General features: G+C 47.9%; 3 pseudogenes; all 3 read left to right on the top strand.

Annotated features, from left to right (window-relative positions):
- Positions 1-20993: 20993 nt before the first annotated feature.
- Positions 20994-21209, top strand: LOC143771149 (U2 spliceosomal RNA; annotated as a pseudogene).
- A 1175-nt stretch (positions 21210-22384) lies between these two features.
- Positions 22385-22600, top strand: LOC143771151 (U2 spliceosomal RNA; annotated as a pseudogene).
- Positions 22601-23781: 1181 nt separating this feature from the next.
- On the top strand, positions 23782-23997 carry LOC143771141 (U2 spliceosomal RNA; annotated as a pseudogene).
- The last annotated feature ends 978 nt before the right edge of the window (positions 23998-24975 follow it).

Below are 24975 nucleotides of genomic sequence, written 5' to 3'. Positions count from 1 at the left end.
AGCACAAATCCTGTATTTCCTTCCTTTCTGCACAGCTATCTTGTGTGTTTGTCCACAGCAGTCCTTTTTCTAGCTGCCTGCCATACTTTTCTGAGATAACTGCAGGGAGATACATATTGGCAAGTCTGCCTCCGTGCCATTGCTGTGGGTGGCATCTCTCTCTCATTGTGTGGCACCGAAAAAACCACTGTGTGATACTTGGCCATTTTTTTTTTTTGGCTACATTTTCCCTTTTAAAAAACAAAAAAAAATAGTGGGAGATAAATATTGGCAAGTCTGACTCCGTGCCATTGCTGTGGGTGGCATCTCTCTCTCATTGTGTGGCACCTAAAAAACCACTGTGTGATACTTGGCCATTATTTTTTTTTTTTTGGCTACATTCTCCCTTTAAAAAAAAAAAAAAAATTAGTGGGAGATAAATATTGGCAAGTTAGCCTCCGTGCCAGTCCTGTGTGTGGCATCTGTCACTCATTGTGTCCCACCAAAAAGCACTGTGTCATACTGGGCCTTTTTTGTTTTTTTGGGTCAATTCTCCCTTTTTAAAAAAAAAATAGTTAGTGGGAGATAAATATTGGCAAGTTAGCCTCCGTGCCAGTCCTGTGTGTGGCATCTGTCTCTCATTGTGTCCCACCAAAAAGCACTGTGTCATACTGGGCCTTTTTTGTTTTTTTGGGTCAATTCTCCCTTTTTAAAAAAAAAATAGTTAGTGGGAGATAAATATTGGCAAGTTAGCCTCCGTGCCAGTCCTGTGTGTGGCATCTGTCTCTCATTGTGTCCCACCAAAAAGCACTGTGTCATACTGGGCCTTTTTTGTTTTTTTGGGTCAATTCTCCCTTTAAAAAAAAAATAGTTAGTGGGAGATAAATATTGGCAAGTTAGCCTCCGTGCCAGTCCTGTGTGTGGCATCTGTCTCTCATTGTGTCCCACCAAAAAGCACTGTGTCATACTGGGCCTTTTTGTTTTTTTGGGTCAATTCTCCCTTAAAAAAAAATAGTTAGTGGGAGATAAATATTGGCAAGTCTGCTTGAGTGCTGCTCCTGTGTGTGCCATCTGTCTCCAATTATTGGGGCACAGAAAACCTAGTGTGTAACATTGGGCCTGATTTTCCTTTCAGTGTCAGGCACCTATAAAGGTATATATAAATCCTACAGAAGTTTGAGTTAAACTTATAAGTTGTTTTACAGTAACAAATAGCGTTACTTTGGTTAAGTTTTGCAAACAATGAGCAAGTCTAGTGGAAGAGGTCGTGGCCGTGGGCGGTCATTGTCAGCTGGTAATGATGGTAGTGGTGGTGGTGGAGCATCAGGTGGTCGTGGTAAAAGCAGTACAGCACCTAAGTCTCGAGTTGTTGAGCCAAAAACGTCGTCTGCCTACACAAGGCCTCGAACGCTCTCTTTTCTGGGAGTAGGAAAACCACTTTTGAAGCCGGAGCAGGAGGAACAAGTATTGGCTTTCATTGCTGACTCTGCCTCTAGCTCTTTCGCCTCCTCCTCGGAAAGTGCCAAATGTCAGAGTAGTGCATCGTCAGTGAATGCTCCCGGTCAGGAACAAGTCGCTTCCTTGTGTCCTTCACCCAGAACAACAGTGAAGGATGCGTCAGTCGACACAACAGGTTACTCCATGGAGCTCTTTACACATACCGTTCCTGGGTTAGACAGTGAAACAGTTAAGAGGCCATGCCCATTAGAAGTTGAATCGGACATGGAGTGCACAGATGCACAGCCACAGCCAGATTACTATGCTGTTCCTTTGACTCAGACCAGAACATTGCCCTCGCAGTGTACTGAGGCAGAATCAAAACCAGCGGAGACTATGGTGCCCCGTCACGAACGCTATACCACCGGCTTACACGGTGACACAGACGAAGTTGCACACGACATAGAAGAGGAGGTCATAGATGACCCAGTTGTTGACCCAGATTGGCAGCCATTGGGGGAACAGGGTGCAGGCGGCAGTAGTTCTGAAGCGGAGGAGGAGGAGCCGCAGCAGGCATCAACATCACAACAGGTTCCATCTACCGGGCCCGTATCTGGCCAAAAACACGTGGCAAAACCAAGACCAGTTGGAGGACAGCGTGGCCATCCGGTTAAAGAAGCTCAGTCTGCAATGCCTGAAAAGGTATCCGATAGTAGAAAGAGTGCAGTCTGGCATTTTTTTAAACAACATCCAAATGATCAGCGCAAAGTCATCTGTCAAAAATGTTCAACTACCTTAAGCAGAGGTCAGAATCTTAAAAGTCTAAATACAAGTTGCATGCATAGACATTTATCCACCATGCATTTGCAAGCCTGGAATAACTATCAAATGTCCCTAAAGGTTGCAGCACCCTCGGCCAATGAAGCTAGTCAGCAACGCTACATCCCTTCCCTCCCTGTAAGCTGACCATTTACCACACCACCTGCAGTATCTGTGCAGCATTCGTCGCCAGGCCAAAGCAGTCAGGGAATCACCAGGTTAGTAGTAGGAAACACTGCATGTAGGGCACCGGCAAGAATACCATCTCCAACCCTCTCTCACTCACCCATGTCCACCGGCACCACCGCTAGTTCCACAATCTCCAGCTCTCCAGTCCAGCTCACCCTACATGAGACTCTTGTTAGGAAAAGGAAGTACTCATCCTCGCATCCGCGTACACAGGGTTTGAACGCACACATTGCTAGACTAATCTCATTAGAGATGATGCCCTACCGGTTAGTTGAAAGCGAAGCTTTCAAAGCGCTGATGGACTACGCTGTACCACGCTACGAGCTACCCAGTCGGCACTTCTTTTCTAGAAAAGCCATCCCAGCACTCCAACAGCATGTTAAAGACCGCATCGTCCATGCACTCAGGCAGTCTGTGACTGCAAAGGTGCACCTGACAACAGATGCATGGACCAGTAGGCATGGCCAGGGACATTACGTGTCCATCACGGCACACTGGGTGAATGTTGTGGATGCAGGGTCCACAGGGGACAGCAATATTGGGACAGTTTTGCCTAGCCCACGGTCAAGGAAAGAGTTGGCTGTAGGCGTTCACCCCCCCTCCTCCTCTTCCTCCTCCTCATGCAGAAGCGAGAGCTCATCCACAGACCGCAGTCGCACATCCACTCCATCCGCAGCTGCCACTGTTGCACACCAGGTGTGCCATTATGGGACAGCTAGTGGCAAGCGTCAGCAGGCTGTATTGGCAATGAAGTGTTTGGGCGACAACAGACACACCGCGGAAGTTCTGTCCGAGTTCTTGCAGAATGAAACTCAGTCATGGCTGGGCACTGTACATCTTGAGGCAGGCAAGGTTGTGAGTGATAACGAAAGGAATTTCATGGCTGCCATAGCCCTTTCCCAACTGAAACACATTCCTTGCCTGGCTCACACCTTAAACCTGGTGGTGCAGTGCTTCCTGAAAAGTTACCCGGGGTTACCCGACCTGCTCCTCAAAGTGCGCAGACTTTGCTCGCATATCCGCCGTTTGCCCGTACACTCCAGCCGTATGCAGAACTATCAGCGGTCTTTGAACCTTCCCCAGCATCGACTAATCATCGACATTGCAACAAGGTGGAACTCCACACTGCACATGCTTCAGAGACTGTGCGAACAGAGGCGTGCTGTTATGTTTTTGTGGGAGGATACACATACACGGGCAGGCAGTTGGATGGCAGACATGGAGTTGTCAGGTGTGCAGTGGTTGAAGCTACAAGACCTGTGTCAATTCCTTCAGTGTTTTGAGGAATGCACACGGCTGGTTAGTGCAGACAACGCCATAATAAGCATGAGCATCCCCCTAATGCGTCTGCTGATGCAAAGTTTGACGCACATAAAGGAGCAGGCGTCTGCAGCTGAGGAAGAGGAAAGCCTTGATGACAGTCAGCCATTGTCTGGTCAGGGACGTGTTGAGGACGCAGTAGCGGGCGAAGAGGAGGAAGAGGAGGGCGAAGAGGAGGAAGAGGAGGACGAGGAGGATGATGGGGATGAGTACTTTTTGAACGAGGAAGCTTCTCCTGGGACAACAGACATTAGTGGAGTTGCAAGGCCGGGTTCTCTTTTTTAAGGGAGACAAGTGACGTAGATTTGCCTGTAACCGCCCCTCCAAGCAGCACAACCACAGATTTGACAACTGGAACTTTGGCCCATGTCACGATATGGTATGAAATATCATATAGGTTTAGTTTCTCTTGTCAGCCCAGGATGTGGGCTAAGAAACCCCCCCTTCTCTTTTACTTCAGAGTTGAGCTGCCTTTCCACTGTGCATGGGGGAAGAGAGTTTTATTGACGAAAGGCATTTACGACCGGCATTTCCTGTAGTAGAAAGTGCTCAGCTTTAACTGTTAGAGAAGATTCTAGAATCATGAAAGTCCTTTGTTCTGTTTTTGAAAGATATTAGGCAAACGATTTAAAATACGAACACAAAAATATATCGTCATAATCACACTCGGAGGATCTACCCATCCCTCGAAACACAGGTTTCTAGCTCCATCTGGTACAGAGGTAGGGATTTCTCTGTCAGTGTGCGTGACAGGTGGGACATGTTTGGTCTCACTGGAATGCCGGCGATGATACGAGATGAATGAGTGGTATGGTGTGATTATGATATGTTCAGCAGCGGAATTACAAGTCTTAGAAAGATTTAGCTTATACTTAGTCAGAATGCAGAGACAGGAGGGACTGGGATAGCCAGCCCTTTTGGTGATGTCACTAGGCTAAACTATAACTGTTTTGGCCGGACTCCAGCAGGCAGTCTGTTGCTGGAAGAACATGTGGGTCTGACCTGAAGAGCTGTACCTCATGCATTGGGATTTTTGGGAGCCCCTCCCCCTAGCATGGTGTTTGCCTGAACTGATATGAACTAAGAACATGTGAGTTATCTTTTCTTCCTTTAATCCTTTTATTTTCATAATTACCTTGTACATATTTGCAATTGTCTCATTTGTAACATCTTTGTAAAATATTTTTATAAAAAGCACTGCCTACATTCTGTGGGGTATATTATTTCATGCCAGTCCTTTCTCCCTGCTCTAAAAACGTACCCTAAGTCTCTTGAAGGGGAATTACGCTACTGTTTTGGGGTTAGCTCCGGACCCGTTTGATCGGAGCTGGTGGCAGCTTACCGTGTGCCGGCTTTTGGGGGGTCACTGTAGCGACTGCGGCTTGATAATTATTGTTCCTGCCTGAGTGGGAGTAGTTATCGCGTCGCTGCAGCGCGCCAAATAGCCAGTACATAGCAGGCAGCCTTTCTGGCGACTAATTACCCTAGGTGCAGTACCTAATCTGACCTGAGAGTAAGGGGGGCGCCAGAGAGCTGCAAGTGTTGAGTGAAACTGTAAGCGGGATACACAAATCCCTGCAGTTCATGGTATATTGAAGAGCAGTGGGATACCTAAAATAAGCCCCTGCTGTAAACTAAGAGGTCAATAGCATTGTGTGTGTTCTTTTCATCACATTGTGGCAGTGGAGGAAAACTAGGATAAGCCCCCTGCACATGTGATAGCCGTCTGCTGGTCTAAAGTCACCCCAATCCGTGACATCTTGTGGGCAGCGGCTAAGGGATCCTGACAGTCACGGTGTGAATCGTGACATATTGGTGGCAAGGCGGTGGGATGTTAGAGCATTAGTGATTTGGTTTGAGCAATCATTCCTCTCACTAAAGACTTGCAGAAAGTTCTTGCGAGAACCCTGCGCAAATAAGTTTGGGAGAACGAACTCAGTGCTTATTAGTTGTGAGACAATTGTGTACTGGTAATTATCCCTTCCCTTTTTCTTCGTTTTTCTATCCTATCTTTTATTTGGCAACCATGGTTGTGCTGGGAGAAACCTTTTATGAGCAGCAGACCAAAGACACCCTTGTGGCCTTGTGCAAGTCACAGCACATTGACTATGCAAACAAAAACAAAAGCCAACTGGTCGCAGTCCTGATGCAATGGGAAGCCGCTCTAGACCACTCACAGAGCCCAGAGGCCGCAGATGCCAGCACCAGTGAACATGGTGCTGCAGCAGAGGTCCAACCACTGAATGCTCGCCCCGTTAGCAATCCGGGCGAATTGGACCCCCACCTGCAGGCGGCCTTGAAAGAATTCCCCACTGATGACCATGAGGGACGTCGGCAGCTGATTCAGCAATACCGGCAGGAGGCCGAGGCCCGAGCCGAGCGAGAGGCCCAGCGAGAGGCTGAGAGAGAGACGAGCGAGAGGCCCAGGCCCAGTGAGCCGAGCGAGAGGCCCAAGCGCAGCGGGAGTAGCTGCAGATGGCCCAACTGCAAATGCAGGGGTCGTCCCAGAGCCGTGAGCCCAGCAGCGCTCAGACACCAAAGCCCCGGCCCGACCACTTTCCTGTTATGGAAAAGGATGGGGACTTGGACACTTTTCTGCGGGCCTTTGAGAAAGCCTGCAGACAGTACCAGCTGCCTTCACAAGAATGGGCACGATACCTGACACCAGGGCTGAGAGGAAAAGCTCTGGAGGCGTTTGCTGCACTCCCTCAAGAACAAGATGGTGACTATGAGGCCATCAAGCAGGCTCTCATAGCTAAGTACCAGCTTACACCCGAGGTGTACCGTAAAAAGTTTCGGACCCTCCAACGTGGCCCACACGACAGTTACAGTGATGTGGTGCATGGACTGGGGACCCACTTTGACCAGTGGACCCAAGGACTGTCAGTGACCACCTTTGCACAGCTGCGAGACCTGATGATCAAAGACCAGTTCTTCCATCTTTGCCCAACTGAGGTGCGACAGTTCGTGATGGACAGAGAACCCAAAGACGTGACGAAAGCAGCGCAGATTGCCGATGCCTATGAGGCCAACCGTAGATCGGAAGTGCGGAAGCCAGTCACCACCAGCTGGAGAGGGGGTAAGCCTGCAGCCAACGCCAGTACCCCTGCCAGCCAACCCACCAGAGGTCCTGTCCCCGTGGCCAACAGCACCAGACCAACCACCGAACTTCGCCAGTGTTACCACTGCAGGCAGACTGGACACCTCAGTCACCGATGTCCAGCCAAGCAGAAGAACCCCTCATCCCAGGCCCCAGGGCCTAATGCAGCAGTTCTTTTGGTGGGTGGTGTGGCTGGGAGGGGGTGTGATAACGTACAGCGTGTCATTGTGGGAGGTCGTGTTGCTACAGGCCTCAAGGACACCGGGGCTGAACTAACCCTCATCCGACCCGAACTGGCAGCCCTTGAAGAAATCATTCCGGGGAAAACCCTAACTGTCACTCGGATTGGGGGCATCAGCTGTCCCTTACCGATGGCCCGGGTTTTTATTGATTGGGGTGCCGGGAGCGGGGTGAAGGAAGTGGGCCTGTCTGATAATTTGCCCACTGAAGTTTTGTTGGGGACTGATTTGGGGAGGTTGTTTGCATACTACGTTATTGACACCCCTCCCCAATCTACTAATGAGGGTAAAGTTAACCCTGGTGGTGATGATGATGATGATGGGAAATCGCATGTGTTACCTGACCATGCTTTATCTTGTAGTGATGCATCTGTTAACCATTTTTTCCCTAGGATTGATGGTGAAAATGTTGTACCTGTGCCAACTGTATCTGATAATGATGTTTCTGTGAAAGTTGATGTGTCCATAGGTACAGGAGTGCTCAGCCACGTCGCTCTGCGGAGTGAGACGGCTGAGGAACCCCTAGCAGGGGCAAGTGTCGGTGCTACCGGAAATGGGGAGATACATGGGAACCGTGAGGAAGGTGATGCCATGCAATTGACCAGTGCCACCGAGGAAGGTAACTGGCCCATAAGTAGCAATGCTCCTGAGGTAACGGGGGTGGATGGGGAGGTAGAGCCCATAGCAGCATCAGCTGATGGGTCTGTAGAAATCCCCGGGGAGACAGCCTATGTAGCTGCTGTCACCCGCAGTCAGAGTGCCCGGAACACAGATACCTGTCTGCCTTCCGGACCCTCCTCAGTCATCAGTGTGACTGAACCAGAGGTGGACCCAGAGCAGGTCCAAGAGGGTTCCCGTGGGGAAGGGACCCTGACATCGCTTTTGGCTTCCCCTAGCCAGGAGTTTCAGGCCGCTCTGCACACAGATGCGAGCCTAGAGAGTTTGAGACAACTCGCCGGGACGTCATTCTCTGAGACTGATAAGGAGAAGGTGTTCTGGGAAGGAGGAAGGTTGTACCGGGAGACAGTACCCGGAGAATCACAAAAGGAGTGGTTGAGGGAAAGACAGCTGGTCGTCCCACAGCAATTCCGGGGTGAGTTGTTGCGGATTGCCCATGAGATCCCGCTAGCTGGACACTTGGGGATCAGCAAAACTAAGGCCCGGCTGTCTCAACACTTCTATTGGCCTAAGATGGGGACAGATGTGTCAAACTACTGCCGCTCCTGTGTCACCTGTCAAAGAGTGGGGAAGGCGGGGCCTGCTCTTAAGGCTCCCCTGATCCCTTTGCCAGTGATAGAGGAGCCTTTCCAGAGGATTGCGGTGGACATTGTGGGCCCGCTGGTCGTCTCCAGCAGCTCTGGAAAGTGATATATTCTTACTGTGGTAGACTACGCTACCCGGTACCCAGAGGCAGTAGCTCTGTCGTCAACTAGGGCAGATAAGGTGGCGGATGCCCTGTTGGTCATCTTTTCACGGGTAGGATTTCCCAGGGAAATGCTTACTGATCGAGGGACCCAATTTATGTCTCACCTAATGGAGGCTCTCTGTAAGAAAATGCAGGTGAAGCACCTGGTATCGAGTGCGTATCACCCACAGACCAATGGCTTGTGTGAACGCTTCAATGGTACCCTCAAACAGATGCTAGGCATGCTGGTTGAGACTCAAGGGCGCGACTGGGAGCGGTACCTCCCACACCTGCTATTCGCTTACAGAGAGGTTCCGCAGGCCTCGACGGGGTTCTCCCCCTTCAAGCTCCTGTACGGCAGGCGAGTCCGGGGACCCCTTGGGTTGGTAAGAGAATCCTGGGAAGAGGAGCCGAACCCTTCTGAAGTGTCCATAGTGGAGTATGTCATGCGCTTCCGTGACAAGATGCAGACCTTGACGCAGTTGGTGCATGACAACATGACGCAGGCTCAGGCTGATCAGAAGCACTGGTACGACCAGAACGCCCGGGAGCGGACCTACCACGTGGGTCAAAAGGTGTGGGTGCTGGTTCCTGTACCAACGGATAAGCTTCAGGCAGCCTGGGAGGGCCCATACGTCGTCCACCAACAGCTCAACCCGGTCACCTATGTGGTCACGCTTGACCACACTCGGGGTAGGCGAAAGGCCTTTCACGTCAACATGATGAATGCTCATCACGAACGTGAACCTTTCGTCCTACCGGTCTGCAGCGCACCCGAAGACGGAGAGGAAGACGCCCTCCTGGACATGCTGGCCCAAGCCAAGGCCCGTGGGTCCATTGAGGATGTGGAGGTAAGCACCTCGCTAGATGAACCACAGCGGTTGCAGTTGCAAACCACACTGGAACCCTTCCGGGTCGTGTTCTCCAACCGGCCTGGAAGGACTGAGTTAGCGGTCCACGAGGTGGACACCGGGAATCACGCCCCACTACGGCGAACACCCTATCGAATCTCTGACCAGGTGCAGCAGATTATGCGCCAGGAGATCGATGAGATGTTACAGCTGGGGGTGATTCGTCGGTCAAAGAGCGCATGGGCCTCACCTGTAGTTCTCGTGCCAAAGAAGGACCGGACCACCCGGTTCTGCGTGGACTACAGGGGGCTCAACGCCATTACAGCCTCTGACGCGCACCCAATGCCGCGCATCGAGGAGCTGCTTGAGAAGTTAGCTGGCGCAAAATACCTGACAATAATGGATCTGAGTCGCGGATACTGGCAGATTCCCCTGAGCCCCGAGGCGCAGGAGAAGTCCGCCTTTATCACACCCTTTGTACTGTACGAGTCCACGGTCATGCCCTTCAGCATGAAGAATGCCCCTGCCACTTTCCAGCGGATGGTTAATCTCCTGCTTCAGGGACTGGAGAAGTACGCTGTGGCGTACTTAGATGACATTGCCATCTTCAGTCCCTCCTGGGATGAACACCTGCAGCATCTCGAGGAGGTGCTCGGGCGAATTCACCGAGCAGGACTGACTATCAAGCCGGGAAAGTGCCAGATGGGCATGAGGGAGGTTCACTACCTGGGGCACCGGGTAGGCGGAAACACCCTAAAGCCAGAGCCTGACAAAGTGGGCGTGATCGTGAACTGGCCCACTCCCAGGAACAAGAAACAGGTGATGTTCCTCCTGGGCACTGCAGGGTACTATAGGCACTTCGTGCAGCACTATAGTAGCCTGGCAAAACCTTTGACGGACCTCACCAGGAAGAAACTACCCCACATCGTCAACTGGACAGATGGCTGTGAGGGGGCCTTCCAGGCGTTGAAGACAGCACTGTGCAACGCCCCTGTGTTGAAAGCAGTCGACAGCAGTCGACTGTTCTTGGTACAGACCGACGCCAGCGAGTTTGGCCTTGGTGCTGTGCTCAGCCAGGTTGACTCGGAGGACCAAGAGCACCCCGTGTTGTACCTGAGCCGGAAACTTTTGCCGAGGGAAGTGGCCTACTCCACCATTGAGAAGGAGTGCCTGGCCATAGTCTGGGCCCTGCAGCGCTTGCAGCCCTACTTGTACGGTCGCACCTTCACGGTGGTGACCGACCACAACCCTCTGCGCTGGCTAAGCACCATGTGTGGAACCAATGGCAGGTTGCTATGCTGGAGCCTTGCCCTTCAGCAATTTGACTTCACCATTAAACACAAAGCAGGCAAAGAGCATGGTAATGCAGATGGACTCTCCCGCCAGGGTGAACCCACGGAGGTGCGCATGGAGGCATACCGAGAGGTTCTCCTGCCGTAGCGCACGCTAAAAGGGGGAGGTGTCACGATATGGTATGAAATATCATATAGGTTTAGTTTCTCTTGTCAGCCCAGGATGTGGGCTAAGAAACCCCCCCTTCTCTTTTACTTCAGAGTTGAGCTGCCTTTCCACTGTGCATGGGGGAAGAGAGTTTTATTGATGAAAGGCATTTACGACCGGCATTTCCTGTAGTAGAAAGTGCTCAGCTTTAACTGTTAGAGAAGATTCTAGAATCATGAAAGTCCTTTGTTCTGTTTTTGAAAGATATTAGGCAAACGATTTAAAATACGAACACAAAAATATATAGTCATAATCACACTCGGAGGATCTACCCATCCCTCGAAACACAGGTTTCTAGCTCCATCTGGTACAGAGGTAGGGATTTCTCTGTCAGTGTGCATGACAGGTGGGACATGTTTGGTCTCACTGGAATGCCGGCGATGATACGAGATGAATGAGGGGTATGGTGCGATTATGATATGTTCAGCAGCGGAATTACAAGTCTTAGAAAGATTTAGCTTATACTTAGTCAGAATGCAGAGAGAGGAGGGACTGGGATAGCCAGCCCTTTTGGTGATGTCACCAGGCTAAACTATAACTGTTTTGGCCGGACTCCAGCAGGCAGTCTGTTGCTGGAAGAACATGTGGGTCTGACCTGAAGAGCTGTACCTCATGCATTGGGATTTTTGGGAGCCCCTCCCCCTAGCATGGTGTTTGCCTGAACTGATATGAACTAAGAACATGTGAGTTATCTTTTCTTCCTTTAATCCTTTTATTTTCATAATTACCTTGTACATATTTGCAATTGTCTCATTTGTAACATCTTTGTAAAATATTTTTATAAAAAGCACTGCCTACATTCTGTGGGGTATATTATTTCATGCCAGTCCTTTCTCCCTGCTCTAAAAACGTACCCTAAGTCTCTTGAAGGGGAATTACGCTACTGTTTTGGGGTTAGCTCCGGACCCGTTTGATCGGAGCTGGTGGCAGCTTACCGTGTGCCGGCTTTTGGGGGGTCACTGTAGCGACTGCGGCTTGATAATTATTGTTCCTGCTTGAGTGGGAGTAGTTATCGCGTCGCTGCAGCGCGCCCAATAGCCAGTACATAGCAGGCAGCCTTTCTGGCGACAAATTACCCTAGGTGCAGTACCTAATCTGACCTGAGAGTAAGGGGGGCGCTAGAGAGCTGCAAGTGTTGAGTGAAACTGTAAGCGGGATACACAAATCCCTGCAGTTCATGGTATATTGAAGAGCAGTGGGACACCTAAAATAAGCCCCTGCTGTAAACTAAGAGGTCAATAGCATTGTGTGTGTTCTTTTCATCACATTGTGGCAGTGGAGGAAAACTAGGATAAGCCCCCTGCACATGTGATAGCCGTCTGCTGGTCTAAAGTCACCCCAATCCGTGACATCTTGTGGGCAGCGGCTAAGGGATCCTGACAGTCACGGTGTGAATCGTGACAGCCCACATGGCGGATTATGCTTTACGTATCCTCAAAAGGGACACACGCATTATTAAAATGATGAGCAATGATGATTACTGGTTGGCCTGCATCCTTGACCCTCGCTATAAAGGCAAATTGCAAAATATTATGCCACATGAGAACCTCGAACAAATTTTAGCAACCAAACAAGCTACTCTGGTAGACCGTTTGATTCAGGCATTCCCAGCACACAGCGCCGGTGATGGTTCTCACACAAGCTGCAGGGGGCTACATGGCAGAGGTGTTAGAGGTGCACAGATCAGAAGTGGCGTTGGACAGAGGGGTTTTCTGACCAGGTTGTGGAGTGATTTTGCAATGACCGCAGACAGGACAGGTACTGCAGCATCTATTCAAAGTGACAGGAGACAACATTTGTCCAGTATGGTTACTAACTATTTTTCATCCCTTATCGATGTTCTCCCTCAACCGTCATTCCCATTTGATTACTGGGCATCAAAATTAGACACCTGGCCTGAATTGGCAGAATATGCGTTGCAGGAGCTTGCTTGCCCAGCAGCTAGTGTGCTATCAGAAAGAGTATTCAGTGCTGCTGGTTCAATATTAACCGAAAAAAGGACTCGTCTGTCTGCCCAAAATATGGATGATCTCACCTTCATTAAAATAAACCACTCCTGGATTTCAAATTATTTTGCCCCACCTTTCCCGGCTGACACCTAGCTTTCCTATAGAAAGTGCTTGCTTGTGGACTGGTCTTACTGAGTGTTCCAATCTGTTAATTTGCAGCAGCTGTTTGGCCAGCATACGACATGTTTACACCTCCCGTAATGTGAAAACTCCCCCCACGGGGCCGTGGTCTCGCCACTTGGCTCAATCACCCGTTACAGAGCTGTTTGTCTGAAGAGGTAGGTGTGCCCGCTTTTGGTCGACGGCACTGCCACTGGGTCCCTCATAGTACAATGTAGTGTCTCTGGCGGTGGTGGTGCGCACCCAATGTCAGACACACCGTTGTAACATGAGGGGCCCTGGGGCGGTCCCGCCGGCCACAAGAGAGTTCCCCCCTCCCCCAGCTCAAACTGTGCTCTACCACGTGCAAAATTATGTCGCACAGCTCCACCAATGTTTAGTCTATTCGCTGACATCATTCAATGTCTGGCACTGACAATACAAATTTGTAGACATCTATGATGCTACTTAAAGTAGTCTGTCTGTGTCCTATATTGGCACCATTAAATAGTTACTGCCAAATTACTATGTCAGAAACTCAGCAGATGAGCCCACCCCTGTACCTAAGTATGCCACCTTTTTTTTTTTTTTTTTTTGGTTGTTTTGCGAGACATTAACATCTATTTATATTTTGGGAGTACTGGGACAGACACTCCTTGCAATACTCCTCCACTGACCACAATGCTGCCTGCCTGTGTATCCATGTAACTGATGTAAAACTGCCTTGAGCCTATGTTTTGTTATTTTGGGCCTTTGATAGCCTGTCTGCGGTCCCTACTTGCAATACTCCTCCTCCGCTGACCACCAAGCTGCCTGTGTATCCATGTAACCGATTTTAAACTGCCTTGAGCCTATGTTTTGTTATTTTAGGCCTTTGATAGCCTGTCTGCGGTCCCTACTTTAAATACTCCTCCACTGACCACCAAGCTGCCTGTGTATCCATGTAACCGATGTAAAACTGCCATGAGCCTATTGTTTGTTATTTTAGGCCTTTGATAGCCTGTCTGCGGTCCCTACTTTAAATACTCCTCCACTGACCACCAAGCTGCCTGTGTATCCATGTAACCGATGTAAAACTGCCATGAGCCTATTGTTTGTTATTTTAGGCCTTTGATAGCCTGTCTGCGGTCCTTACTTTAAATACTCCTCCACTGACAACAATGCTGCCTGTGTATCCATGTAACCGACGTAAAACTGCCATGAGCCTATTGTTTGTTATTTTAGGCCTTTGATAGCCTGTCTGCGGTCCCTACTTTAAATACACCTCCACTGACCACCAAGCTGCCTGTGTATCCATGTAACCGATGTTAAACTGCCATGAGCCTATTGTTTGTTATTTTAGGCCTTTGATAGCCTGTGTGCGGTCCCTACTTTAAATACTCCTCCACTGACCACCAAGCTGCCTGTGTATCCATGTAACCGATGTAAAACTGCCATGAGCCTATTGTTTGTTATTTTAGGCCTTTGATAGCCTGTCTGCGGTCCCTACTTTAAATACTCCTCCACTGACAACAATGCTGCCTGTGTATCCATGTAACCGACGTAAAACTGCCATGAGCCTATTGTTTGTTATTTTAGGCCTTTGATAGCCTGTCTGCGGTCCCTACTTTAAATACTCCTCCACTGACCACCAAGCTGCCTGTGTATCCATGTAACCGATGTAAAACTGCCATGAGCCTATTGTTTGTTATTTTAGGCCTTTGATAGCCTGTCTGCGGTCCCTACTTTAAATACTCCTCCACTGACAACAATGCTGCCTGTGTATCCATGTAACCGACGTAAAACTGCCATGAGCCTATGTTTTGTTATTTTAGGCCTTTGATAGCCTGTCTGCGGTCCCTACTTTAAATACTCCTCCACTGACAACAATGCTGCCTGTGTATCCATGTAACCGACGTAAAACTGCCATGAGCCTATGTTTTGTTATTTTAGGCCTTTGATAGCCTGTCTGCGGTCCCTACTTTAAATACTCCTCCACTGACAACAATGCTGCCTGTGTATCCATGTAACCGACGTAAAACTGCCATGAGCCTATGTTTTGTTATTTTAGGCCTTTGATAGCCTGTCTGCGGTCCCTACTTTAAATACTCCTCCACTGACAACAATGCTGCCTGTGTATCCATGTAACCGACGTAAAACTGCCATGAGCCTATGTTTTGTTATTTTAGGCCTTTGATAGCCTGTCTACGGTCCCTACTTTAAATACTCCTCCTCCGCTGACCACCAAGCTGCCTGTGTATCCATGTAACCGATGTAAAACTGCCTTGAGCCTATTTTTAGGTATTTTAGGCCTAGGAAGCCTGTCTGCAGTCCCTAATTCAAGTTGTCCTCAAATGAATAAAGCTGAGCTTCTACCTTCTGCCTCTCATTAACTGCTGGGTTTTTTTTAAAAAAAATGGTGTTTAGGGCCTACTAACGGTTTCTGCCCCTCCCTGGTGTTGCCCTCAACTGAATACAGCTGAGCTTCAACCTTCTGACTCTCATTAAGTGTTTTTTAAAAAACAAAATGGTGGTTAGGGCCTACTAACGGTTTCTGCCGCTCCCTGGTGTTGTCCTCAACTGTATAAAGCTGAGCTTCAGTCTTTAGGCTTTTGGCCTATAGTAGCAGATATTAAACTGCATTTGGCCTACTAGTGTGGTTGGGCCCTTAAAACAGTGTCTGCTGCTCCTGGGTTTGCTACTCCACTGAACAAAGCAATGCCGCCTGTTTAGTCCTGTTACCAATTTTGAACTGCATTTAGCCTACTTTATTCTTTGGCCCTATATCTGTTTCCTCTGCCCACTGCCCAGCCACTGCTACATGAGTCTGCTGGTACATTGACCTAGACCACTACATTCCCCTTGCACTCTACACAGCCAGAATCTGACCCTGCTGAAAGTCAGGTTCCCCTTCCCGCATGTTATACCACCTTACACAGGGACAAAGAGGAAGGTGCAGATGAAAGTGCAGGTTCCTTCATCAGGTGGGGGGGGCATACTCGTTGGCGACATCACTGGCACAGGGCCCCTCATAGTACGCAAAAGTGTTGCTATCGGTGGGAGGCGCCCCCGCCGTGCAAACACACCGCTGTACTTTGATCGGTGACTACCCAGATAACGGTGCAGCTACGACACTTAAGTAAGCCCACCACGAAGTCCATCCCGACCATCTCCCAGGGCCTGTCTGCCACTGGCAGGGGGTAAAGTAGCCCAGCAGGCCGTTGCCGAGTAGACCTATTCTTGGCGCAGGAGACACATGCCCGAATATTATCCCCGACGTCACGAGCCATATGCGGCCACCAGTATGTTCTCGCCAGAAGCTCAAATGTCCTCTTGATCCCGAAATGTGTACCCTCCTTGGACAAAGGAGCCCAACAGAGAAACTCCGGTCGCAAATTTGATGGTACAAAAGTCTTGCCCGGGGGAACAGACTCTAGTGAATCCGGAGCCACGGTTCTCAGGCTCTCAGAAGGGACAATAAGCCAAGGCTCCTCCTCCTCTGATGACACTACGGAGCGGGAGAGAGCGTCGGCACGAATGTTCTTCAACCTGGAGAAAAAAGTTAGGGTGAAATGGAACCGGGAGAAGAACAGGGACCATCTGGCCTGGCGAGAATTTTGCCGCTGGGCTGTCTGTTAGTACACAAAATTTTTTTGGTCTGTAAAAACTTTAGGAGGTGTCTCCACTCTGAGAAAGCCAACTTCATGGCTAGCAACTCCCTGTCCACGATGGAATAATTCCTCTCCGCTGGTGAGAAGGTCTTGGAGAAGAAGCAAGGATGCTTCTGACCTTGAGCATCCTTTTGGAAGAGGACTGCTCCAGCACCAACGGATGAGGCATCCACCTCTATTATAAGTGGCTTATCTACATCGGGGCAATGTAGGATGGGAGCGCTAGCGAAGTGTGACTTAATAGTGAGTAGGGCCTTGGAGACCTCCTCCGACCACAACTTGGGATTTGCTCCCTTCTTGGTGAGGGCAACCAAGGGAGCTACCAAAGATGAGAAGTGTGGGATGAACTGGCGATAGTAATTAATGAACCCCATAAAGCGCTGCACTGCTTTAAGAGAATGGGGTTCTTGCCAGTCCATTACAGCCTGTAGCTTGGCAGGATCCATAGCCAATCCCTGGTCAGAGATGATATAGCCAAGGAAAGGCAAAGACTCCTGCTCAAACACACACTTCAGTTTGCCCGTAAGAGGTCAAAAACTTTGCAAACATCTCTCTGATTGGAGTCAATATCTGGAGAGTAGATGAGAATATCATCCAGATAGACTATGACCGAGGTGGTAAGCATCACCCGGAAGATGTCGTTCACAAAGTCTTGGAAAACGGCTGGGGCATTACAGAGTCTATCAAAGAGCTCAGATATCAAGGGCAAAGGATACTTATTCTTAAGTGATGGCGTTAAGACCCCAGTAGTCTATGCATGGACGTAGTTCTCCCCATATTGACAGCAGCATCAGAGGGGCTAAACGCCCACGATCAATGCTAGCAGGGCGTCACCTCTCATATTGAGTTGACACCCACATTTGATCGTGACGGTGCTTTGTGTGAGCTCATATGATCCCACAGCACTGTACATATATGGCGCATGTTGGGAAGGGGTTAAGAAAGAAGTGTGTAAAGACAGAAGACACAACCTTCAAAGAAATCATGCATTTTGGAAATTAAGAAAAGTAAACACTGAATCAGAAGGCAAACATTTTAATAAAATTCACAATACTAATAACAATACCACACACAATACAATACAACCACTCACCGATTCATCAAACCTACATACTAAAGATGACCTGCTAATAGTTGTTATCACATTTTACTGTCTTTATAAGTATAACAGCAGCTCTAGAATGTTGTCTTTATGTTGTTTTTTATCTATTTTGAAACACTACTGCTTTTGACAGAACAAACTTGACATTTCAGTCTGTCTTAAAATATTGTGCACAGGGCAACAAGCTCAGAGTACAAAACCAGCACTAAAACTACATATAAATTATGCAAAAGGAATCAATAAAGAAAGTAATGCAATAAAAGGAACAAATAATGTCATGTCAAATGCATACAGGTTGCTGGGGAGAGGATGTATGCCTACAAAAAAGTGCTGAATGATTGCCCACTGTCCTTAAAAGGTGATGATACCTATGGTGATAATTGCAATCAGTTCCTTCTATAAAATCTTGCAATGGCTTTAAAATATAACACATTAAGTAGCAATGAAGAAAGTGTTTAAGTAGGAAAGATGGATATGCTTCTTAGACCAGCTAATTTTCCTTACTGCTCAGTTCACAGATCTGGGGGTATGACCTAGAATAATGGCCCAACAGACGGAACTTGATAACATTTCACTTGAGAAGAGCTGACAAGTGTCCATTCAGTTTTTATTATATATAACAGTAAAGGCATAACAATCATTTCCAAACCATGAAATCTTTGAGATCTCTTAGAGCCACAATTACAAAAAATATATAATGTGACTCATTAGAAACACATATATAAGACACTTTATAAGCGTGTCCCGAGGAACACTCCGGTATAAAACATCAGAAAATATAAAAATAAGTATTTTGCTTATAAAAAAGAAAATACTGGAGAGATATCAAATGCAGACATTTTAACATTAAAAACAAAAACACATACAACAAAAAACTGGTACAGTACAAAAATTGGCCACCAGCTACAAAAACTTTCTCCTGCAAGTAGTTAACTGAAAGGTTTTTTTCAGTTGAAAACACAGATATGGCATCAACCGAGTGTTGTCCTGTCGCGTCTTCTTTATATTATTGCCAAGAAGCTGCAACTGAATAAAGCTGTGCTTCAACCTTATGGCTTTCGGCCTATAGTATCAGATATTAAACTGCATTTGGCCTTCAACTTTGGTTCCAGCCTACTAACGGTGTCTGCCCCTCCCTGGTGTTGTCCTCAACTGAATAAAGCTGTGCTTCAACCTTCTGTTCCAAATTAAGATTTTTAAAAAAGAAATTGGGTGTTTATGGCCTACTAACGGTGTCTGCCCCTCCCTGGTGTTGTCCTCAACTGAATAAAGCTGTGCTTCAACCTTCTGGCTCTTATTAACTGCTGTTTTTTAAAAGATTGGTGGTTCCGGCCTACTAACGGTGTCTGCCCCTCCCTGGTGTTGTCCTCAACTGAATAAAGCTGTGCTTCAACCTTCTGTTCCAAATTAAGATTTTTAAAAAAGAAATTGGGTGTTTAGGGCTTACTAACGGTGTCTGCCCCTCCCTGGTGTTGTCCTCAACTGAATAAAGCTGTGCTTCAACCTTCTGGCTCTTATTAACTGCTGTTTTTTAAAAGATTGGTGGTTCCGGCCTACTAACGGTGTCTGCCCCTCCCTGGTGTTGTCCTCAACTGAATAAAGCTGTGCTTCAACCTTCTGTTCCAAATTAAGATTTTTAAAAAAGAAATTGGGTGTTTAGGGCCTACTAACGGTGTCTGCCCCTCCCTGGTGTTGTCCTCAACTGAATAAAGCTGTGCTTCAACCTTCTGTTCCAAATTAAGATTTTTAAAAAAGAAATTGGGTGTTTAGGGCCTACTAACGGTGTCTGCCCCTCCCTGGTGTTGTCCTCAACTGAATAAAGCTGTGCTTCAACCTTCTGTTCCAAATTAAGATTTTTAAAAAAGAAATTGGGTGTTTAGGGCCTACTAACGGTGTCTGCCCCTCCCTGGTGTTGTCCTCAACTGAATAAAGCTGTGCTTCAACCTTCTGGCTCTTATTAAGATTTTAAAAAAAAAAATGTTTAGGGCCTACTAACGGTGTCTGCCCCTGCCTGGTGTTGTCCTCCACTGAAAAAAGCTGAGTTTCCACCTTCTGGCTCTTTTTTTTTTTTTTTTAAATTGCTGGATGGGGCCTAATAGCTCTGTTTGCTCCTCCCTGGTGTTTGTCCTCAACTAAAAAAAGCTGAGCTTCAACCTTCTGGCTTTCGGCCTATAGTATCAGATATTAAACTGCATTTGGCCTTCAACTTTGGTTCCGGCCTACTAACGGTGTCTGCCCCTGCGTGGTGTTTGTCCTCAACTGAATAAAGCTGAGCTTCAACCTTCTGGCTTTTGGCCTACAGTAGCAGATATTAAACTGCATTTGGCCTATTAGTGTGTTTGGGCCCTTAAAACAGTGTCTGCTGCTCCTGGGTTTGCTACTCCACTGAACAAAGCAATGCCGCCTGTTTAGTCCTGTTACCAATTTTGAACTGCATTTAGCCTACTTTATTCTTTGGCCCTATATCTGTTTCCTCCTCATCCTGCCCACTGCCCAGCCACTGCTACATGAGTCTGCTGGTACATTGACTTAGACCACTACATTCCCCTTGCACTCTACACAGCCAGAATCTGACCCTGCTGAAAGTCAGGTTCCCCTTCCCGCATGTTATACCACCTTACACAGGGACAAAGAGGAAGGTGCAGATGAAAGTGCAGGTTCCTTCATCAGGTGGGGGGGGCATACTCGTTGGTGACGTCACTGGCACAGGGCCCCTCAGAGTACGCAAAAGTGTCGCTGCTGGTGGGAGGCGCCCCCGCCATGCAAACACACATCGCTGTACTTTGAGGGGCCCTGTGCCAGTGCCAATGCGAACGAGTGCCCCCCCCTGCTTGCTCAGGATTACAGCACTTGCAACGTTGAAATACTTACCTCTCCCTGCTCCACCGCTGTGACGTAGTCCACGTTTCCTGGGCCCACTAAAACCTTGAACCAGCCCTACCCCCCACAACTTTTGCCAAATGACCCCCAATTTCCAGTGCCCAACTATTATTATAAAGTTAATTAAGATTAACAAGCTTCAGAAAACAAGAATGGATGTTTTTGGCATTAAAATGGGCACTGTAGGTGTTTTCCTGGCCTCCACTCACTGCCGACTATGCTTCCCCATTGACTTGCATTGGGTTTCGTGTTTCGGTCGATCCCCGACTTTTAGCGATAATCGGCCGACTGCACTCGACTCGACTCTGGACTAAGTCGGGTTTCACAAAACCCGACTGCTTCTTGGCCTTCTGGCTAGGATGAAGGATCAGTGTCAGGCCTCAAGGCGGCACAAGTACAAAACCATTTTTGGTTATTGCTTCTCGGGCCTTTTGGCTATGATCGTCGTCGTCGCCGCCGCCCAAGATCAATTGTAGTATCTGTTCTTATCAGTTTAATATCTGATACGTCTCCTAATTGGGGACCATGTATTAAATGGATTTTTAGAACAGGGAGATGGGAAAAGAGCTTGCTCTGTCCACTCACGCATTGACCCGTTATTGCAGTATCTCCGGGAACAGTGCACTCCTTCTCTGATCCGGTTTCCAAAAACAGATTGAATTGAAATCAGCGCAAGTTGTGTTTTAACCCACGATGTGAATTCTTTTCAGGGTCAAAGAAGCACATTTCAGATGCCAAGTGTAGCATTTTGCTCGCTTTCGCTTGACCATTTGCAACATTTTGTGTGTGTGCCTTGCCTTGCTTTCACCTATGTATGTCAAGCATTATATTGCATTCAAAATGCAATCAATCAATCAATCAATCAATTTGTCTTTACTGGTTGCATCAGGTGTGTTAAGATGTAGGCCTGTATTAGGCCTTTGTTACGTTGTTGCATATATACTGTACCATTCATCTACAAAGATAGGCCCCCCTGCTGTCAGTACTTGGAGTTTAAATTGAAGTATCCAATGAGTAGTTCTGCCATACATACCACATTTGTGACCGCATGAATTCTTTTGTAAAACCTTGTTTCCCTCTTGTGGACCACTGACTTTTAAATTTGGTGTATATGTATTAAAAAAAAGGAAAAATCGTGTCTGTGCTGATCTCGAATACGCTGCCTACCTCCACCTGTGTGAGTATTCTAATGCTTTCTAGCAACCAGGTGCGCTGCCTGCATTAGATAGAATCTGTTCACGGAACCCTCACGTGTCCCAATTGGCCCTTGGCCATGGTCTGGAACCCTCACATGTCACAATGGGCTGGAGCCCTCACGTGTCACAAAGGGTCCTTGGCCTATAAAAAGCAGCGCGGTGGCAGTCGTCTTCAGTCTGCTGCTGGAGCAGTGGCGAGCAGCATGGTGGTAGATAGGCAGCAGGGTCTATACCCAGCATCTGGAGAGCTAAGGGAAGACAGCTGCTCGCTTGTTTGTTTTTTTAATTTCCCTCTCGCACACCTCCTCCTGAGGGCACATAGGAACAAAGAGGGGTAGGAGGGTTACAATAGGTGGGGTTATGCAGATTAAAAACGAGGGGCTCACAGCTTGAACAAACAGCAGAACGGCCATTGTGAAGGTGTCCGGTTTGCTAAAATGTCCTCCTCAGGGCAATCTTTTGCTCCATCTCCCTAAAGGGTATCAGTGTTAGGCCTTGGTGCAGCACAAGTGCAAAACGAGTTCTGGTTATTGCTTCTTGGCCTTCTGGCTAGGATGAAGGATCAGTGTCAGGCCTCAAGGCAGCACAAGTACAAAACCATTTTTGGTTATCGCTTCTCGGGCCTTTTGGCTATGATCGTCGTCGTCGCCGCCGCCCAAGATCAATTGTAGTATCTGTTCTTATCAGTTTAATATCTGATACGTCTCCTAATTGGGGACCATGTATTAAATGGATTTTTAGAACAGAGAGATGGGAAAAGAGCTTGCTCTGTCCACTCACGCATTGACCCGTTATTGCAGTATCTCCGGGAACAGTGCACTTCTTCTCTGATCCGGTTTCCAAAAACAGATTGAATTGAAATCAGCGCAAGTTGTGTTTTAACCCACGATGTGAATTCTTTTCAGGGTCAAAGAAGCACATTTCAGATGCCAAGTGTAGCATTTTGCTCGCTTTCGCTTGACCATTTGCAACATTTTGTGTGTGTGCCTTGCCTTGCTTTCACCTATGTATGTCAAGCATTATATTGCATTCAAAATGCAATCAATCAATCAATCAATCAATCAATTTGTCTTTACTGGTTGCATCAGGTGTGTTAAGATGTAGGCCTGTATTAGGCCTTTGTTACGGTGTTGCATATATACTGTACCATCCATCTACAAAGTTAGGCCCCCCTGCTGTCACTACTTGGCGTTTAAATTGAAGTATCCAATGAGTAGTTCTGCCATACATACCACATTTGTGACCGCATTAATTCTTTTGTAAAACCTTGTTTCCCTCTTGTGGACCACTGGCTTTTAAATTTGGTGTATATGTATTAAAAAAAAGGAAAAATCGTGTCTGTGCTGATCTCGAATACGCTGCCTACCTCCACCTGTGTGAGTATTCTAATGCTTTCTAGCAACCAGGTGCGCTGCCTGCATTAGATAGAATCTGTTCACGGAACCCTCACGTGTCACAATTGGCCCTTGGCCATGGTCTGGAACCCTCACATGTCACAATGGGCTGGAGCCCTCACGTGTCACAAAGGGTCCTTGGCCTATAAAAAGCAGCGTGGTGGCAGTCGTCTTCAGTCTGCTGCCGGAGCAGCGGCGAGCAGCATGGTGGTAGATAGGCAGCAGGGTCTATACCCGGCATCTGGAGAGCTAAGGGAAGACAGCTGCTCGCTTGTTTGTTTTTTTTTAATTTCCCTCTCGCACACCTCCTCCTGAGGGCACATAGGAACAAAGAGGGGTAGGAGGGTTACAATAGGTGGGGTTATGCAGATTAAAAACGAGGGGCTCACAGCTTGAACAAACAGCAGAACGGCCATTGTGAAGGTGTCCGGTTTGTTAAAATGTCCTCCTCAGGGCAATCTTTTGCTCCATCTCCCTAAAGGGTATCAGTGTTAGGCCTTGGTGCAGCACAAGTGCAAAACGAGTTCTGGTTATTGCTTCTTGGCCTTCTGGCTAGGATGAAGGGTCAGTGTCAGGCCTCAAGGCAGCACAAGTACAAAACCATTTTTGGTTATCGCTTCTCGGGCCTTTTGGCTATGATCGTCGTCGTCGCCGCCGCCCAAGATCAATTGTAGTATCTGTTCTTATCAGTTTAATATCTGATACGTCTCCTAATTGGGGACCATGTATTAAATGGATTTTTAGAACAGGGAGATGGGAAAAGAGCTTGCTCTGTCCACTCACGCATTGACCCGTTATTGCAGTATCTCCGGGAACAGTGCACTCCTTCTCTGATCCGGTTTCCAAAAACAGATTGTATTGAAATCAGCGCAAGTTGTGTTTTAACCCACGATGTGAATTCTTTTCAGGGTCAAAGAAGCACATTTCAGATGCCAAGTGTAGCATTTTGCTCGCTTTCGCTTGACCATTTGCAACATTTTGTGTGTGTGCCTTGCCTTGCTTTCACCTATGTATGTCAAGCATTATATTGCATTCAAAATGCAATCAATCAATCAATCAATCAATCAATTTGTCTTTACTGGTTGCATCAGGTGTGTTAAGATGTAGGCCTGTATTAGGCCTTTGTTTTCGGTGTTGCATATATACTGCACCATCCATCTACAAAGTTTGGCCCCCCTGCTGTCAGTACTTGGCGTTTAAATTGAAGTATCCAATGAGTAGTTCTGTCATACATACCACATTTGTGACCGCATGAATTCTTTTGTAAAACCTTGTTTCCCACTTGTGGACCACTGACTTTTAAATTTGGTGTATTTGTATTAAAAAAAAGGAAAAATCGTGTCTGTGCTGATCTCGAATACGCTGCCTACCTCCACCTGTGTGAGTATTCTAATGCTTTCTAGCAACCAGGTGCGCTGCCTGCATTAGATAGAATCTGTTCACGGAACCCTCACGTGTCACAATTGGCCCTTGGCCATGGTCTGGAACCCTCACATGTCACAATGGGCTGGAGCCCTCACGTGTCACAAAGGGTCCTTGGCCTATAAAAAGCAGCGCGGTGGCAGTCGTCTTCAGTCTGCTGCCGGAGCAGCGGCGAGCAGCATGGTGGTAGATAGGCAGCAGGGTCTATACCCAGCATCTGGAGAGCTAAGGGAAGACAGCTGCTCGCTTGTTTGTTTTTTTAATTTCCCTCTCGCACACCTCCTCCTGAGGGCACATAGGAACAAAGAGGGGTAGGAGGGTTACAATAGGTGGGGTTATGCAGATTAAAAACGAGGGGCTCACAGCTTGAACAAACAGCAGAAC

This window comes from Ranitomeya variabilis, chromosome 4 (genome assembly GCF_051348905.1).
Source record: "Ranitomeya variabilis isolate aRanVar5 chromosome 4, aRanVar5.hap1, whole genome shotgun sequence".
NCBI classification, from domain to species: domain Eukaryota; kingdom Metazoa; phylum Chordata; class Amphibia; order Anura; family Dendrobatidae; genus Ranitomeya; species Ranitomeya variabilis.
This window is presented reverse-complemented; position numbering and strand designations above follow the sequence as displayed.